Source organism: Cherax quadricarinatus, chromosome 22 (genome assembly GCF_038502225.1).
Source record: "Cherax quadricarinatus isolate ZL_2023a chromosome 22, ASM3850222v1, whole genome shotgun sequence".
Taxonomy (NCBI): Eukaryota; Metazoa; Arthropoda; class Malacostraca; order Decapoda; family Parastacidae; genus Cherax; species Cherax quadricarinatus.
Window position 1 is genome coordinate 33,223,873 of NC_091313.1, and position 16,583 is coordinate 33,240,455.

Genomic DNA, 16,583 nt, shown 5'->3' on the forward strand with positions numbered 1-16,583 from the left:
AACTAATTCCTCTAGGATTTTCCAAGTGTATATTATCATGCATCTTTCTCGCCTGCATTCCAGGGAATACAAATCAAGGGACTTCAACCGTTCCCAGTAATTTAGGTGCTTGATCATACTTACGTGTGCCATGAAAGTTCTCTGCATACGCTCCACATCAGCAATTTCGCCTGCCTTGAAGGGGGCAGTTAGTGTATACCAGTATCCGAACTTCTTCACATACTTCGTCAAGTGTGGCTCTATGCTGAATGATTGATCTAACATGTCGTATATAAGGTTTTGAACAACTTTTTAAGTACCTAAATGTTGTTCTAATATAAATCAAGGACCCCAATGTAAATAAATCAAGGGCCCAATGTAAATAAATCAAGGACCCATTGTAAATAAATCAAGGACCCCAGTGTTAGTTTAATATCTTTATTATGCACCACATACCCATCATGTGGGCGGTAGCCAAAAGATTACAGAGGTACATAATGGGTCCAGGGACTGTACCCCAAAAGTTATGATAGCTGAACTAGTTACAAAGGTTATGAACTCCAGGTAGATCTGGTCACAATCATGGCGAGTTACGAAGGTAATGAACCATTTACACTCTTATACATGGTTGCAATCATGAACAAATAACAAAGTAATGAGCTACTGACACGTCCACACACGGTCACAACTATAATGAGTTATAAATACAAATATTAAGTGGGTCATACACCCACACGAGCTCACACACACACGAGCGTGCGCGCACACACATACACACACGAGGGCGCACAAACAGACACATGCACGCGAGCGTACAAACATATGCGCACGCACGCACACGCACACACACACACACACACACACACACACACACACACACACACACACACACACACACACACACACACACATATATACACTGGAAAAAACAAGGGAGAAAATGGCCACCTACAGACAGGAACCAGAGTCACAGAGGGAGAGGCAATGGGAGGAGGAAAGGGCAAAATCAGTGTTTATCCATGATCTTCAGGAGAGAGAGGAAAGGACACACATTGAAAGATGGCAGGCAGAAAGAAAGGAGATTGAGAACATCATCACAGAAATAGGTGAAGAAGACATGGACGAGATTGTAAATTTTCAGAGAATAGGGGGGTACTTGAAGGGGAGAAAACGACCGATCAAGCTGATTCTCAGGACAGAAACAGTGTGGAACAGGATCCTCCAAGAGAAACCACGGTAGAAGTACTCGGAAGAGTACAAGAGGGTGTTCCTAGACAGAGACAGAACACAAACAGAACGACAGCAGCTGAGGGAGAGGACAAAAAAGCAAAAGGAGCTAGGAAAGGAGACAAGGACGGAACCAGCAGAGGTCAATCAGAGCAGGACAGAGCAGCAAGGGCAAGCACACACAGAACCATCCTCAGAACCCCACAATCTATCACACCATCCCAACACTACAGTCTACAATCCATACTCACAGCTTCCACCCAACACCCAGCTATAGAATCCCACAGTACGCTACCAGGTCTCCCACCCTCACAAGCACCCCAAACCACAGGGTTGGAGAGGAAACTGATGGTATGGTACACAAACGCTGATGGAATAACAAATAAGTGGGAAGAGTGGCACGAAAGAGTCAAAGAGGCATCACTGGACATCATAGCTCTCACAGAAACCAAGCTTACAGGTATGATAACAGATACCATCTTTCCAACAGGATACCAGATCCTGAGGAAAGACAGAGGGAACAGGGGGGTGGAGGAGTGGCACTGCTGATCAAAAACCAATGGAATTTTGATGAGCTGGAGAGAGGAGACAGCGGAGAAGCAAGCAATTACATAGCAGGAACGCTTCACTCTGGATGTCCCAAAGTGGTAATTGCAGGAATGTATAACCCACCACAGAGCAGCAGGAGGCCAAGGCAAGAGTATGATGAGAGCAATAGAGCGATGGTTGACACACTAGCTCCAGTGGCCAGAAGAGCTCATTCATGCAGGGCAAAGCTCCTGATCATGGGTGACTTTAACCACAAGGAAATCGATTGGGAGAACTTGGAGCCACATGGTGGCCAAGATACATGGAGGGCTAAAATGATGGAGGTGGTACTGGAAAACTTCATGTACCAACACGTAAGGGACACTACAAGAGAGAGAGGAGAGGATGAACCAGCAAGACTGGACTTAGTATTCACCTTGAGTAGTGCAGATATTGAGGACATCACATACGAAAGACCCCTTGGGGCCAGCGATCATGTGGTTTTAAGCTTCGAATACACAGTAGAGCTACAAGTGAAGGGGAAAGCAGGAAGGCCAGGGCAAATGAAGCCAAACTACAAGAAAGGGGACTACACAGGAATGAGGAACTTCCTGAATGGGGTTCAGTGAGACAGAGAACTGGCAGGGAAGCCAGTTAATGAGATGATGGAATATGTAAAAACCATGTGCAAGGAGGCTGAGGAGAGGTTTGTACCCAAGGGTAACAGGAATAATGAAAATGCCAGGATGAGCCCATGGTTCACCCAAAGGTGCAGGGAGGCAAAAACCAAGTGTGCTAGGGAATGGAAGAAATATAGAAGGCAAAGGACCCAGGAGAATAAGGAGAGCAGTCATAGAGCCAGAAATGAATATGCACAGATAAGAAGGGAGGCCCAACGACAATATGAAAATGACATAGCAGCGAAAGCCAAATCTGACCCGAAGCTGTTATACAGCCATATCAGGAGGAAAACAACAGTCAAGGACCAGGTACACAGGCTAAGGAAGGAAGGAGGAGAGACAACAAGAAATGACCGTGAAGTATGTGAGGAACTCAACAAGAGATTCAAAGAAGTGTTCACAGAGGAGACAGAAGGGGCTCCAGAAAGACGGAGAGGTGGGGTACACCACCAAGTGCTAGACACAGTACACACAACCAAGGAAGAAGTGAAGAGGCTTCTGAGTGAGCTAGATACCTCAAAGGCAATGGGGCCGGATAACATCTCTCCATGGGTCCTGAGAGAGGGAGCAGTGGTGCTATGTGTACCCCTAACAACAATATTCAATACATCTATCAAAACAGGGAGATTGCCTGAGGCATGGAAGACAGGAAATGTAATCCCAATCTTTAAAAAAGGAGACAGACATGAAGCACTAAACTACAGACCAGTGTCACTGACATGTATAGTATGCAAAGTCATGGAGAAGATTATCAGGAGAAGAGTGGTGGAACACCTAGAAAGGAATGATCTCATCAACAGCAGCCAGCATGGTTTCAGGGATGGGTGGATTGCATTTTCTTGGACTGCAAGAAGGCGTTTGACACAGTTCCACACAAGAGATGAATGCAAAAACTGAAGGACCAAGCAGGGATAACAGGGAAAGCACTACAATGGATCAAGGAATACTTGTCAGGAAGACAGCAGCGAGTCATGGTACGTGGCGAGGTGTCAGAGTGGGCACCTGTGACCAGCGGGGTCCCACAGGGGTCAGTCCTAGGACCAGTGCTGTTTCTGGTATTTCTGAACGACATAACGGAAGGAATAGACTCCGAAGTGTCCCTGTTTGCAGATGACGTGAAGTTGATGAGAAGAATTCATTCGATCGAAGACCAGGCACAACTACAAAGGGATCTGACAGGCTGCAGACCTGGTCCAGCAATTGGCTCCTGGAGTTCAATCCCACCAAGTGCAAAGTCATGAAGATTGGGGAAAGGCAAAGAAGACCGCAGATGGAGTATAGTCTAGGGGGCCAGAGACTACAAACCTCACTCAAGGAAAAAGATCTTGGGGTGAGTATAACACCAGGCACATCTCCTGAAGCACACATCAATCAAATAACTGCTGCAGCATATGGGCGCCTAGCAAACCTCAGAACAGCATTCCGACATCTTAATAAGGAATCGTTCAGGACCCTGTACACCGTGTACGTTAGGCCCATATTGGAGTATGTGGCACCAGTTTGGAACCCACACCTAGCCAAGCACGTAAAGAAACTAGAGAAAGTGCAAAGGTTTGCAACAAGAGTAGTCCCAGAGCTAAGGGGTATGTCCTACGAGGAGAGGTTAAGGGAAATCAACCTGACGACACTGGAGGACAGGAGAGATAGGGGGACATGATAACGACCTACAAAATGCTGAGAGAAATTGACAAGGTGGACAAAGACAGGATATTCCAGAGATGGGACACAGCAACAAGGGGACACAGTTGGAAGTTGAAGACAGATGAATCACAGGGATGTTAGGAAGTATTTCTTCAGCCACAGAGTAGTCAGGAAATGGAATAGTTTGGGAAGCGATGTAGTGGAGGCTGGATCCATACATAGCTATAAGCAGAGGTATGATAAAGCTCACGGCTCAGGGAGAGTGACCTAGTAGCGACCAGTGAAGAGGCGGAGCCAGGAGCTAGGACTCGACCCCTGCAACCTCAACTAGGTGAGTACAGCTAGGTGACTACACACACACAACGAGTCATGGTACGTGAAGAGGTATCACAGTGGGCGCCTGTGACGAGCGGGGTCCCACAGGGGTCAGTTCTAGGACCAGTGTTATTTTTTATATATGTGAATGACATGATGGAAGGGATAGACTCTGAAGTGTCCCTGTTCGCAGATGATGTGAAGTTGATGAGAAGAATTAAGTCGGATGAGGATCAGGCAGGACTACAAAGAGACCTGGATAGACTGGACACGTGGTCCAGAAACTGACTTCTCGAATTCAACCCTGCCAAATGCAAAGTCATGAAGATTGGGGAAGGGCAAAGAAGACCGCAGACAGAGTATAGGCTAGGTGGACAAAGACTGCAAACCTCACTCAAGGAGAAAGATCTTGGGTGACCATAACACCTAGCACGTCTCCGGAGGCACACATCAACCAGATAACTGCTGCAGCATGTTGGCGCCTGACAAACCTGAGAATCGTTCAAGACGCAGTACACTGTGTACGTCAGGCCCATACTGGAGTATGCAGCACCAGTTTGGAACCCACACCTGGTCAAGCACGTCAAGAAATTAGAGAAAGTACAAAGGTTTGCAGCAAGGCTACTTCCAGAGCTCAGGGGAATGTCCTACGATGAAAGGTTGAGGGAAATCGGACTGACGACACTGGAGGACAGAAGGGTCAGGGGAGACATGATAACGACATACAAGATACTGCGTGGAATAGATAAGATGGACAGAGACAGGATGTTCCAGAGATGGGACACAGAAACAAGGGGTCGCAGTTGGAAGCTGAAGACTCAGACGAGTCACAGGGATGTTAGGAAGTATTTCTTCAGTCATAGAGTCGTCAGGAAGTGGAATAGCCTAATGACGTACTGGAGGCAGGAACCATACATAGCTTTAAGACGAGGTGTGACAAAGCTCATGAAGTAGCTGGAGAGAGGGCCTAGTAGCGACCAGTGAAGAGGCGGGGCCAGGAGCTGATTCTCGACCTCTGCAACCACAATTAGGTGAGTACACACACACACACCTAGGCGAGGCCAGGAGCTGAGTCTAGACCCCTGCAACCACAATTAGGTGAGTACACACGCGTGGTAATATTTTATTTACAGCTAGCAAAGTCAGGGTATTTATCCAGAATGGTCTGTGATATACCACTGTGGATAAAATACTTGCCATTTCTCGAACATTTCTGAGTGAGTTATCTCTAAATTCATTAATTTTATTGCACTCTGGTACGTAATGACGCAGGGTGTGAGAATAGTCCATCTGGCAAAGTTTACATTTCATTTGGTCTACATCTGGTGGTGCTGTATAGCCCTTGTGGCTTAGCGCTTCTTTTTGATTATAATAATAATAATAATAATACATCTGGTGGTGGTGATTTAACCTGCCAAAGATACTTGTAACCCAGCCGGAGCCGGGCGGTAGTGACATCCAAGAGTCTGCTTATCTTGTTGGAAGTACCATAGACATGTGGTTCCTCCTCCATGATGGAATGATGATAGATGGACTAACTTGTGCCAATCTCCCTAAGTCTTAAGTCAATAAAGTTCAATTGAAGTTCTTTTCGTATTATTGTTCTCAAACTGCTAACTGACAACCCAAGATTGTAATCTACTCCCTCTTTGAAAGCATACAGCTTAGCCAGTTCATCAGTTCTATCATGCATCCGAAGACCAATAAATGTGAGATGGAATCCACAGCATGTAATGTGCAGTCTGACTCCCCCTGTCCACAATCTTACAATACCTATGTCTGGCTTCTGACACAAGCATGCCACAATTTATTCTTAATGAGTTGACAACATTTATGGATGACAGAGAATCAATTACAATTAAAGTGTCAACCTTAGATACATGGACGCATTTGAGTGCAAGGAGTATGGCAAACAGTTCTGTTTGTAGGGTAGAGGCCCGTTTATTGATGCGTGCTCCAATTTCTTTATGAGAGCCATCACTCTGTATGACAACAGCAGCACTATCAGCTGCACCAGTGGACTGGTGAACAGAACCATCAACGTAAATAATTTGTGACTGTTCTGTGTGACTAAATTATCAATACAGCCGAATTAAGGTATGCTGATTGGCTCCAGTGTTAATAAATCAAGGACCCCAATGTACAATGATCTGATACTATATTTAATGTCAATGTAAGTATCTGATTTTACTTTACGTCTGGTATATCTCCTTTCGTTATAACTACTTTTCACATAGTTAAGATACCTACCTGTTTTTAACTTTTAAATATAATTAATACTTATCACAAGGGCCCAATGGAAATAAGTTACTCTGACTTTTTTGGGGGTTATCCTAGGCAATCTACACATATGCTGTTATGTATGATAATCTTTGTAACTGTATTTATGTGTACCTGTACTGAATAAAAACTTGAGAAATCTTCCCCGAACATCGGGAAGTCAAGCTCGAGTCTGCGTAAGCTGTGAGTGACCCGGATAAACCCAACAAAGAAAAGAACAAATCACCAGTTGAAACCTATAAGTACCCAACAACAAAGAAAAGAAAAAGAAGAAAGAACCTGTAAGTAAAAATCTGTCAGTGACCCTGATAAACCCAAGAAAGCATAAGAACCTCTGAGTAAACTGAACGTATCTTGAGAAAGAAGAATAATATACAAGAATATTACACACGAACGAAGGACCACATTGATTGCTAAAGGTAATATTCTTCTTTTTGATTATAATAATAATAAAGGTAATATTGAGTTAAATAATTTTGACTTTTTGGGCCATTTGAGTTTTTAGTCCTTGCAAGTTTTTAGTCCTCTTCACCAGGATGCAACTTACAATAGTGAACTAACACTCTGAATACTTACTGCTAGGTGAAGAGAGGCATCTGGTGTAAGGAAACATGCCTAGCATCTCCACCCCCAGGACTGAACCGAGGTTTTTCGGTTATACACTGAGGGTGCTACTTTAAGCCACAAGTCATTATCAGAAAATGTAGTAATAATGGAAAACTGCTTCTCAGCAAATTATTTAATTGAGTTATGGTTACTGAAAACCACTGCAAAAACTGAACAGTATTTTACACCTCAGTACATCATAAACTAAATATTTCTTGCGCAAATTTTATTTTGGAAGATATTAATGAAAATTAGGGTACATTCCATTATGTTATGTTAGGTATTATTTAGTCAAGGTTAAGTTTGACTAATTTGGGTAACATTTGATTTGATTACATAACCTGAACCATCTTTGTTCACATTCTGCCAGGCACGAGACACACTTCAATGTGCAGGGTGACCTAAATATATGTACTAATTATAATGTATACCATGCCGAAGGTGTCCCGTAGCTTGATCACTAGTGCACTCGGCTCACACACTGAGGTCTAGTTTAGTTAGTTTAGTATCTTTATTATGCACCCCATACCCATCCTGTGGGCAGTAGTCAGAAGATTACAGAGGTCCATAATGGGTCCAGGGACTGGACCCCAGAGTTGCGATAGCTGAACTAGTTACAAAGGTAATGAACTCCAGGTAGATCTGGTCACAATCATGGCAAGTTACAAAGCTAATGAACCATCTACACTCCTCTACAACAAATTACAACAAATTACATGAACAAATTACAAAGTAATGAGCCATTGACACATCCAGTTATAAGTACAAATATTAAGTGGGTCATACACCCCCATGAGCGCACGCACACACACACACGAGGGTGCACGCACAGAGGTCCGGGGTTTGGATCTCTTCTGGTATGGCTGGAAAACATTAGGGATGTGTTTCCATAAGACACCTGCTGTCTCTGTTCACCCATCAGTGTAAAATGGGTACCTGAGTGTTAGTCGACTGGTGTGGGTCACATCCTGGGATGAAACTGACCTAATTTGCCCGAAATGCTTTGCATAACAAGGGGCATTATATAGTAGTATGTCACTGATGTCAGCTATGGTCTGTATGCCTTGTACATGTAGTAAATATAGATATTATTGTTATAAGACATGTACCAATAAAGAAATTCAGGGGAGAAGTCAGCAGCTCAAGAACTCAGAGAGTGCAGCAGGTTTTCTAGTACCATCAAGCAGCACACTAGCATTTATGTTATCACAAACATAAAAACAAAAAATAAACAAATATATAGCAATAGCATTAATGCCTAAAGGAGATCCATTAGAGTGGTAGAAAGAAAATGTTAAAGTTCTTCAATCTCTTGCAAACCTAGCTAGTATAATGATATAATAATAATAATAATATTACTACATGTACATGATACAACTTATACAGACCTAGCTGACATCACTGACATACTATATATGCAGAGCATTTCTGGAAAATTAGGTTAATTTTGTTACCAGGATGCAACCCACACCAATCGGCTAATTCCCAGGTACATACTTACCGCTAAGTGCAATTGACATCTAAAAGATGATTAAATTTCCAGGGTGACTCACCAGTCCAAGAATTTGCCAGATACACATATCCATTATCCAAATAGGAGTAAAAGAAAATGACTGAGGGTTTATTTAACGTTGTATAGGTGCAATTTTTTCTTATGGGAGCAAAGCAATTAACTTGTGCTGCTGTACTTTATACTGCAAGTCTCAATAGTTTTGAAAGTCATTTATATTTCATAGCTATAGTTATTGCTCCCCTCAAGGAAGGTTCCTTGATGTTGGTGAGGGGCTCTTGATTTAGGGAATTGGATCTGTGCTCCAGTTCCCCGAATTAAGCCTGAATGCCTTCCACATCCCCCCCAGGCGCTGTGTAATCCTCCGGGTTTAGCGCTTCCCCCCTGATTATAATAATAATAATATAGTTATTGCTCATATTTAAACACTGAACATAAATATTTAATATGTCATTGAAAGATCAGTATGGACTGCAGTACCCAGTAATAATATAAAACCAAACAAAATTTTATTTTGAAAAATTAGTTGCTTTTTTAACCCTTTCAGGGTCCAGAGGCCAAATTTCATAGTGTGCACCAGAGTCCAAGAATTTAAAAACAAAAAATTTGTCATTTTTTCTTATGAAATGGTAGAGAATCTTTTTCTGAAGGTAATACAACAAAAAGTACGAAATTTGATGGAAAATTGACGAAATTATGCTCTCGAGAATTTTGATGTGTCAGCGATATTTACGAATCGGCGATTTTGCCGACTTTGACTCCCATTTTAGGCCAATTACATTATTCCAGTCAACAAAATTCTTAGCTATTTCACAAGTATACTTCTATTCTATCGATTGAGCACAAGAAATCGCTCAGTCAGCTGTTTCAACTACAAAATAAAGTGATTGGAAATTGGTAATTTGGCCAATTTAACACAAAGTTCAAAATATTCAAATTTCAAAATAGGGTCCAGAATAAACAATGCAGGCATTCCTGGCACTAAACTAACATTTCCTCTGTTCATTAGTTATGTTTTCAGGCTTTACAAATGAATTCCATTTTGATTTTTTATTCACATAATGAATTTTTATTCAAACTAAAAAATAGAAGATTTACTGTTATGCAGTGTTGTAATAATTATATAAATATCATCACCACATTTGTGAATGTATATTAGACCCACCAGCTGGCGTGTATTAGATGTGTGAGGTCGTTTGTTAACTCTTGAACATCAGCAAAAATTTAATATTTCCGTTACTTTGAGCTCAGTTTTAAGCCATTTCCAGTACTAAAACCAATCAAAATCATCTCTATTTCTGTAATATATATTCCATTCTATCAAATGAGACCAAGAAATCGCAAATGCAACAATAAAAAAAACATACAAAAAAACACTGCAAAGTCGCTGTTTTAATTGAAAATCACGGTCTCAGTTTTTTTTCTCTCATTATACACTGTGTGCTGCAGGATTTGTTTTATGTGGTGCACACATACCACAAAGATGTATTCTCTTATATCTAGGCCCAAATTTACCACTCACAGGTTATCAGAGTGAGCTGAGCTCATGGCGTAGATCTACGGTTTGGACCCTCAATGTAAAATCGTAGATCTATGGCACGGACCCTGAAAGGGTTAATGCCAATGACTGTCACATTAGAGAGCTGTATAATAAATCTGTTGAGAGACCTGTGTCACATAATTATGAGGTCCTTTGCTACCACAATTTTTCATTTTAATACAAAATTCATAAAAAAATATATTGGCCAATAGTTATTTACCTCAGTTGGATAGCCTCCTTTGAGTTTTGGGATAACCCTTGCTACTTTAAGCATTGTTGGTAAAGTTACAGATTGTAATGATTTGTTGAACAAAGTTGCAGTAGTGGGTGACAGCACATGAGCTGCTTTTTTGTACATTAGTGGCCATAAATTAGTTAGGTTTCCTGTCTTTTTTCATTGAATTTATTATAAGTGTGACTTTAGTAGGATTAGTTGGAGTTTGAGTAAATTTGGGAAATTTCTAGTAAGGTAATCACTTGCCTGAGCATTTGAAGTTGGGATTTTGCTAGCTGGTCTAGATCCTATAGTAGAGAAGAAATCATTTAATATGACTGTTTCTGCAGGCTGGATGAGAGGTTTATTTGGTTTAGTTAAGACATTATCTATGGCTTTGGCCAGTTTTCAAGAGACCAAGATTTTGGAAGTTTTCTAAAGAAAACTGTACCACTTCTTGCAACGAATGTCAGATTAGCTAGATTAAAAATTATGTGAGTCTGCTGGGCACTGATAGTAACTGCCTTGTAGGCCAGGCAGTCAACAGTTAAGTTTAGCCTCAGGCCAAGCTTTTCTTAACAGAACTATTACGCAGTGTGCTACAGAAAAATATTTTTATAAAATAATCCTCCATAGTACAGGGATTAAACTGAAGGCGGACGTATATTATTCCCTGAGAGCGGATGCGTTTTATTCCTGTCACAGGCAGAGTGGCCAGGACAGGAGCAGATGAGGGGTCTTTAGGCAGTAGGTTATGCACGGCAGAGGAAGCAAGATGTAGTGGCGTGAGTATGTGGTGTTGGGTAGGTTTTTTTAATGTATACTATTTTGTTTGTTTTGGTACTCTCATTTATTTGTAAAGCCCTTGTGTGTGCAAGGGCCTGTGTTTTGGAGAGCATTTAATACTTTAATTGTAAGCTAAGTAGCAGGCAGGAAGGAAGGGGGGTATCATGAAGCCTCCCAGTTTATATATTTTAACTCATTAGTAGCAGTGTGCTAGTGAGCTCATGTGAACTGGAGTGTGGTGGTTTTTTGGAGTAGATTGTAAGTTGTATGCAAGTTACTATTATTATATTATATATATTTTTGTATAGGTAAGTTTTTGTGTCTTTCCTTATACAACATTAATTATTTGCACTCATGCTTCATAATTTGTATGAGTACATGCTGGCCCTAGAGTTGCTGTTTTTTTAGTGTAATTTAAATGCCCCTAGACAGCAGATTGAGCAGCCATTTAGGAGCCAGGACCATTTTATTTAAGTTACGACATCAAAGTCGTAACAACAACTCAATGTTGGTCACAGGTATGTTCAGGGGCAGTGCCAAGGGGGTGCTCAGGGACTTCAGCCCCCTTCCAGTGAGCCCCAAAATGCCCCGAATAAAAATTGTAATAATGCTGTTTCAAATTAAGTCTGCTAGTTTCTCCATCTAACCAGATACTCACCCCTAAGCTTTCCCAGTATGGAAATTCTGGCACTGCCTTTGGGTATGTTATAAGTATTACTGTATTGCATTTGTATTTTTTATTATTTTTTATTAACACAATTGGCCAATTCCCACCAAGGTAGAGTGGTCCAAAAAAGAAAAACTTTCATCATTCACTCCATCACTGTTTTGCCAGAGGGGTACTTTACACTACAGTTATAAAACTACAACATTAACACCTCTCCTTAAGAGTGTAGACACTGTATTTCCCATCTCCAGGACTCTAAGTCCGGTCTGCCGGTTTCCCTTAATTCCTTCATAAATGTTACTTTGCTCACTCTCCAACAGCATGTCAGGTATTAAAAACCATTTGTCTCTATTCACTCCTGTCAAATACGCTCAGGCACACTTGCTGGAAGTCCAAGCCACTCACTCGCAAAACCTCCTTTACCCCCTCCCTCCAACCCTTTCTAGGCTAACCCCTACCCCGCCTTCCCTCCACTACAGATTTATACACTCTCGAAGTCATTCTGTTTTGTTCCATTCTCTCTACATGTCCGCACCACCTCAACAAACCCTCCTCAGGCCTCTGGATAATAGTTTTGGTGATCCCACACCTTCTCCAATTTCCAAACTACGAATTTTCTGCATTATATTCACATCACACATTGCCCTCAGACACGACATCTCCACTGCCTCCTGCCTTCTCCTCGTTGCAACATTCATCGCCCATGCTTTACACCTATACAAGAGTGTTGGTACAACTATACTCTTATACATTCCCCTCTTTGCTTCCACGAACAAAGTTCTTTGTCTCCACAGACTCCTAAGTGCACCACTCACCCTTTTCTCCTCATCAATTCTGTGATTCACCTCATCCTTCATAGACCCACCTGCTGACACATCCACTCCTAAATATCTGAATACATTCACCTCCTCCATACTCTCTCCCTCCAATCTGATATCCACACTTTTGTCACCTAATCTTTTCGTTATCCTCATAACCTTACTCTTTCCTATATTCACTTTTAATTTTCTTCTCTTATATACTCTACCAAATTCATCCACCAACCTCTGCGACTTCTCTTCAGAATCTCCCAAAAACACAGTGTCATCAGCAAAGAGCAACCGTGACAACTCCTACTCTGTGCTTGATTCTTTATCTTTTAACTCCACACTTATTGCCAAGACCCTTGCATTCACTTCTCTTACAACCCCATCTATAAATATATTGAAAAGCCATGGTGACATCACACATCCTTGTCTAAGGCCTACTTTTACTGGGAAATAATCTCCCTCTCTCCTACTTACTCTAACCTGAGCCTCACTATCCTCGTAAAAACTCTACTGCTTTCAGTAACCTACCTCCTATACCATACACCTGCAACATCTGCCACATTGCCCCCCTATCCACCCTGTCATATGCCTTTTCCAAATCCGTAAATGCCACAAAAACCTCTTTACCCTTTCTAAATACTGCTCACCTATATATTTCACTGTAAACACTTGGTCTACACACCCCATACCTTTCCTAAAGCTGCCTTATTCAACTGCTACCCTATTCTTAATTCTTTCAATAATAACTCTACCATACACTTTACCCGGTATACTCAACAGACTTATTCCCCTGTAATTTTTGCACTCTCTTTTATCCCCTTTGCCTTTATACAAAGGAACTATGCATGCTCTCTGCCAATCCCTAGGTACCTTACCCTTTTCCATACATTTGTTAAATAATAGCACCATTCGATTCGATTCTTATGACCAGAGTCTTTGGTAAGATGGGTAAGGAAGAAGGATGGGTAAGGATAGAAATATTGGAAAAGGGTGGGAGGGGGGAGTGAGGTAGGATATAAAAGGTAAGTGGCCCAACCACTTTGGTGCGATTTAAAAAGTGTATGTGAAATAATAGAAAATTCTTGAAGGGGTATAATATTAACCCATCAAAGTCACATAAATATAACAGATATATAGGTACATGACTCTGAATTGGTAGTACACCTACCATCCGACTTACGACCGAGTTCGGTTCCGAGAAACTGGTCGTAAGTCGAAATGGTCGTAAGTCGAACTTTACTACTGAATATCAACAAAACATTTTTGTAATGACTATATTATTGTTTTATTTCAGTATTTCATGTTTTACTTTACTTTTTATGTTGTTAGTACTGTATTTTATACTGTAAGATTTAGGATAAACACTGTGTACAACACAAATAGTTGTTTATTTCCCAGAAATTTGGCATAAAAAACACGGTCGTAAGTCGAGTGGTCGTAAGTCGAGCAGGTCGTAAGTCAGATGGTAGGTGTATATATACAAGTTTCATTTTTTTTTTTTTTTGCAATTGCATAACGAATATTTAAACGACAAGACAAGGTGGTAATCTGGACAGTTCATAGAGAATTACTTGACGTTAGCTTCTTTTAAGGTGGTGTTCCGCCATAGTAAATGTAGCATATTTATAACAGTAGATGTAGAAGTAGAAATGTTATACAAGATATCTCCCTAATTAGGGGCCATAATTTTCTTAGTAGACATAGAAGGGTTCTGGTGTTACCCAATCATCTTCATCTGCAGGGAGGTTGCTCAAGATCATTGGTCGATGGTAATCGTCTTTATGGATGAAGCGACGCACCCTCTGCGGGAGAGTCATTCTTTGGGTCCTGTGAGGAGGAGTATTAATGATATAGTCAGTGGTATTTTCAACTTGGAGAGGATGTTCTCTATCTGGTATGTAGAGTTCTTGCATTGCATAGAGTTGTCTCTTCTTCAGCATATCAAGGCGTACATTTAAGGCAGTAATATCCTGTTGTATGTGTAAACCTGCCATTTTGACTCTGTCTCTCCTCCTGGTACCCGTAATAAAGTGGAGAGCTCTATTCTGGACCCATTGCAATTTTAGCATGTTGGTCTTTGTTGTTAACGACATTGGGACACATGGGTATTCGAGTATTGGTCTTATCATTTTATACAGATTTTTTTGGCATGTGAAGGGGCTTGATTAAATCTAAAGAAACTGCTAAGACCAGCTTTGGCTATATTGATCTTTTTATTGATGTGAGATGTTGAGTAGAGCAGCCTGTCTATTTCATATCCCAAGATCTTGTTAGGATTTCGAATGGCTACAGGTGTACCTCTGGTGGAGATACCCCCCTTATCTTTGATGGTTGATACAAAACATCCTGTCGTGCTAACCAGGACTTTGTCAGGGTTAGTCGTAATTCTCCATTTCTTTTCCCAATTGGATGTTCGACGAAGTTCAATATTAATTTTTTCTATGACTCTTTCATATTTGTATTTTCCTGTTAAAGGAGTTGACGAGACGACATGGATAACGTCATCTGCAAATTGCATTATAATTGTATCATTAAACTCTGGTTGAGGAAGATCATTTACATAAATATTGAATAGAATTGGACTAAGACAAGAACCTTGTGGGACACCAGCTGTCGGTATAAAAGGCTCTGTTGACTTGCCATGAAAGGTAGGAATGATTTTTCTTTGAGTTAAGAAGTTATATATAAATCTGAGAAATGTCCAGTTATGGTCAGGTAGGTCAATAAGTGATTGGTGGAATGATGAAGTAAAGGGTGTGATAAAAGAGAAAAAGGTAGCTTATGAGAGGTTTTTACAAAGCAGAAGTGTTATAAGAAGTGCAGAGTATATGGAGAGTAAAAGAAAGGTAAAGAGAGTGGTGAGAGAGTGCAAAAGGAGAGCAGATGATAGAGTGGGAGAGGCACTGTCAAGAAATTTTAATGAAAATAAGAAAAAATTTTGGAGTGAGTTAAACAAGTTAAGAAAGCCTAGGGAAAGTATGGATTTGTCAGTTAAAAACAGAGTAGGGGAGTTAGTAGGTGGGGAGAGGGAGGTATTAGGTAGATGGCGAGAATATTTTGAGGAACTTTTAAATGTTAAGGAAGAAAGAGAGGCAGTAATTTCATGCACTGGTCAGGGAGGTATACCATCTTTTAGGAGTGAAGAAGAGCAGAATGTAAGTGTGGGGGAGGTACGTGAGGCATTACGTAGAATGAAAGGGGGTAAAGCAGCTGGAACTGATGGGATCATGACAGAAATGTTAAAAGCAGGGAGGGATATAGTGTTAGAGTGGTTGGTACTTTTGTTTAATAAATGTATGAAAGAGGGGAAGGTACCTAGGGATTGGCGGAGAGCATGTATAGTCCCTTTATATAAAGGGAAAGGGGACAAAAGAGACTGTAAAAATTATAGAGGAATAAGTTTACTGAGTATACCAGGAAAAGTGTACGGTAGGGTTATAATTGAAAGAATTAGAGGTAAGACAGAATGTAGGATTGCGGATGAGCAAGGAGGTTTCAGAGTGGGTAGGGGATGTGTAGATCAAGTGTTTACATTGAAGCATATATGTGAACAGTATTTAGATAAAGGTAGGGAAGTTTTTATTGCATTTATGGATTTAGAAAAGGCATATGATAGAGTGGATAGAGGAGCAATGTGGCAGATGTTGCAAGTATATGGAATAGGTGGTAAGTTATTAAATGCTGTAAAGAGTTTTTATGAGGATAGTGAGGCTCAGGTTAGGGTGTGTAGAAGAGAGGGAGACTACTTCCCGGTAAAAGTAGGTCTTAGACAGGGATGTGTAATGTCACCATGGTTGTTTA

General features: G+C 41.0%; 1 protein-coding gene across 8 annotated transcripts in view; it reads left to right on the top strand.

Annotated features, from left to right (window-relative positions):
- The first annotated feature begins 6,137 nt into the window (after positions 1-6,137).
- LOC128689736 (SAC3 domain-containing protein 1) overlaps positions 6,138-16,583 on the top strand; it is a 126,738-nt gene continuing 116,292 nt past the window's right edge. For 3 of the 8 annotated variants that reach the window (XR_011392327.1, XM_070087654.1, XM_070087655.1), the window contains exons 1-2: positions 6,152-6,543; positions 6,811-7,069. The gene's annotated coding sequence lies outside the window, so the exon portion shown is untranslated. Of the gene's footprint in view, positions 6,544-6,810; positions 7,070-11,225; positions 11,306-15,257; positions 15,431-16,583 lie in introns of all 8 variants that reach the window. The other 5 variants (XM_070087650.1, XM_070087651.1, XM_070087656.1 and 2 more) reach the window with 5 other exon arrangements.